Genomic DNA, 3,018 nt, shown 5'->3' with positions numbered 1-3,018 from the left:
AGGTGGAAGCTGCTTTTCCTTCATTTCTCCTATGCAAACCACTATATAACCTACAAATTGGAGACTTAGTTCTCTCAAGGCAACCAGAAAACTAATCTTGATCCCTATTAAAAGGGCCCTTGAATCATCCTCTTTACATCACTAACACTGCTGCCAAACCCCGGGGGGTCAAACCCTGGATTGGTGTTTCTCAACTGAAAAGATGTTGAAATCTACTCTAAATGGAAGTCCATCCCAACTGCAGACTCTAAACTGAGGGTCTCTGAAAGCGGTGAGTAAGATGGAAGATGAGGAAGTCCCTGAGAGCTGGGAGGCGGCAGACAGTGGGGAAATCCAAATCTCCTCCAAAGTGCCCATTGTGATTCAGGACGATAGCCTTCCCATGGGACCCCTCCACAGATCCGCATCCTCAAGAAGCCCACCAGCATTGGTGTGGTCAGCAGCCCCAACTCCACCAGCAGGCTAGCCCTTCCCGTCAAGTCCCTAGTGCAGCGTGAGGCAGAGTACGCAGAGGCCTGGAAGTGGATCATGGGCAGCACCAGCCCAGAGGAGGAGCAAGAGAAACCCATCCTCGACGGGCCAGCCAGGATCTCCCAACCTGAAGACAGCAGGCAGCCCAACAATGTGATCAGACAGCTGTTGGGTCCTGATGGGTTACAAGGCTTCAAACAGCACAGATAAATGTGGGCAGGAAAGGATGCCACCGCCACTGCCTCCGTCACCACTTCTTGGGTCGTCCGCTGTGGGTCGCACTGCTGTGGCAGACAGCTGGACTTGAGCAGAGGGAACAACCTGACTTACTTGCAATGTGATTCCCTTTGCTCCGCCCACTGTGACCTTGAACCCCATGTACTGTGACCTTCCTCCCCCCACTGTGATTGGCATGTCTAGAAGGGCTGTCCCAAGTCAATGGAAAGGGAAAGGGTGGGGTTAGAGGAGGGTTGGGGGGGACCCACCAAGGACTCAGAGAGTCAGACAGTGCCACTTGGCCACTTGGGGTAAAGCCAGTGCCAGCAATAACAGTTTATCATGCTCATTAATTTGGGATTTTAAAACACAAATGAGAACTCCCATCTACCCATGCTCAAGTGCATGTTTTCATCACTTAAAAGCAAGTTCCATCTGAAAATATCCTTTTTGTTTCTTTGCTTCCTATTTTTGTTTGTTTATACAATATTTGATTTGCAAAAGTAGAAGTGCATGGGAGGGGTTTTAGCAGTTTAATGAATTTTTAATTGAGAAAGAGTAGTTTGGTAGTCTACTTAAAAATGTTTCTGGGCAATTCACTAGAAACATTAACCAATAGGATTTTGGTGAGCTTAGCTTCTGTATTCCTACTGCAGCCCAGAAAAGGGGCAGGGCTCTGTAGCCCCCAGGACAGATGAGCACCCCATGCCTATACCTCCCTCCCCCCAGCTAAGTCCCAGAGCATCTGGGTACTACCTGAAGACTGGGCTAGCTCTATAGGCTCAGAGAGCCTGGGGAGGGTGCCAACCCCTCAACTCTAGTGTATTTTGGAAGATAGGGCAAGTGAACAGACTTCCCCTTCCAAAACCTCTCAGGAGGCTTACTACTTCTAGAAGTGGGCAAGGAGTGAGGCTGCACTTTGGGGCTTTAGGAGTAAGGGCTATGAGGAACTTCCCTGGTGGTCCAGTGGTTAAGGCTCCGCACTTCCACTGCAGGGGGTGCAGGTTGGATCCCTGTTCGGGGAACTAAGATCCCACATGCCACGCGGTGTGGCCAAAAAGTAGAAAAAAAAAAGTAAGGGCTGCAGGCCTTGCTCAGTATTTTGCTGTCAGCACAAGGAAAGCCAGGAGAGAGTCTTGACTCCAGGACTCCGAGCCTTCTGCCGAGTATGGTCAGAAAGTAGGTAGATCTTCCTGCTCCAGTAAGGCTTAGAACTCTCAAGGGTCTGTGGAGTGCCATCTCTGTTGATGGCATCAACTCTGTAACTCTATCCAGCACATTTCCCTTGTGAAATCACTACCTTGGGAGCAGACCATTCTCAATACATTTGGGAAGAGACAAGCTGTGCATTGCAAAGATTGGTAATGACAGACTGGTTCCCCATAGGCCTAGGCTATCCTCCAACCCGTCTTCCAGAGCAAGGGCCTGGAATGAAGGCAGTTTCCCCTCTGTCCTTGGAGCCTGGAGATTTGCTTTGGTTCTTTGAGGGGGAAGAGACTTAGGGGGCCCTGCCTAGAGCAGCTGTGTGTGTACACTCTGGCCCCTCTCGGGCTTTCTGATCTCTTCCATCGCATTGCACCTTATATCCCTCAGCCAGCCAGATGGCCTCCTCGCTCAGGAGTGGTTGGTGTGACATTTATGTAAGTCTTGGCCCACTACATCTTCCCAAAGGAGGAAAGTTCAGCTGTCAGTTGAGTCAGCAATTAGTCCACAGGCTTACAACTACATGAAGGCAGGAAATTGTCTGTGAGCAGAGCTGGAACAAAGCTTCAGTCAGTAAGAACCTGAAGGATGTTGAATGGTGCCCACAGGCTGCTCTGAGGGGAAATGACCTCCAGGAGTGGGGACGGGAGAAGGTTGCAGCTGTCTTTACAGTTCCACTGCCAAGACCAAGTTTCTGCATTCTAAATGGATAGTGTCCATCCCTCATGTAATAATGGTTTCTGGCCCAAGATGAAACTATCCTTTTCAGTTGGAGAAGGTACAGAGGTAGGCCAGGTGGGAAGGCCAGAAGTGCTGATTGCTCAGCCGTCGGGACCACCTGTTCTTGCTCCCCTTCTCTAGTGGATGCCAAGGGGAGACTGGCTGATGGGTGTCTGTGGATCAAGGGTGTAGTAGGGCCTGATGCTCTCACCTCCCTCTGGCCAAAGATGGGGCTCTGCCTGCTGTGTGCCTGTCACCACCCACCAGCAGTCATATCCTGGCTTCCCAGATGGAGAGGTGGCAGGCAAAATTTTAAAAAGAAAGAAATGAAAACAGGAAGCTATGGTGTTGGGGGGAGGTGGGAGGGGAGATGGGGAAACAGTTTGGATTTTGTGTGTGTGTTTGTGG

At 50.4% G+C, this 3,018-nt stretch overlaps 1 pseudogene across 1 annotated transcript; it reads left to right on the top strand.

Moving 5' to 3' along the window:
- The first annotated feature begins 280 nt into the window (after positions 1–280).
- Positions 281–681, top strand: LOC309839653 (SUZ RNA-binding domain-containing-like; annotated as a pseudogene). The gene has a single exon. The product of its transcript is annotated as an SUZ RNA-binding domain-containing-like (transcript).
- The last annotated feature ends 2,337 nt before the right edge of the window (positions 682–3,018 follow it).

This window comes from Grampus griseus (assembly GCF_964374135.1).
Source record: "Grampus griseus genome assembly, chromosome: X".
In the NCBI taxonomy this organism is placed as follows: domain Eukaryota; kingdom Metazoa; phylum Chordata; class Mammalia; order Artiodactyla; family Delphinidae; genus Grampus; species Grampus griseus.
Note: the sequence above shows the minus strand (reverse complement) of the source record. Positions and strands in the feature narration are given on the sequence as shown.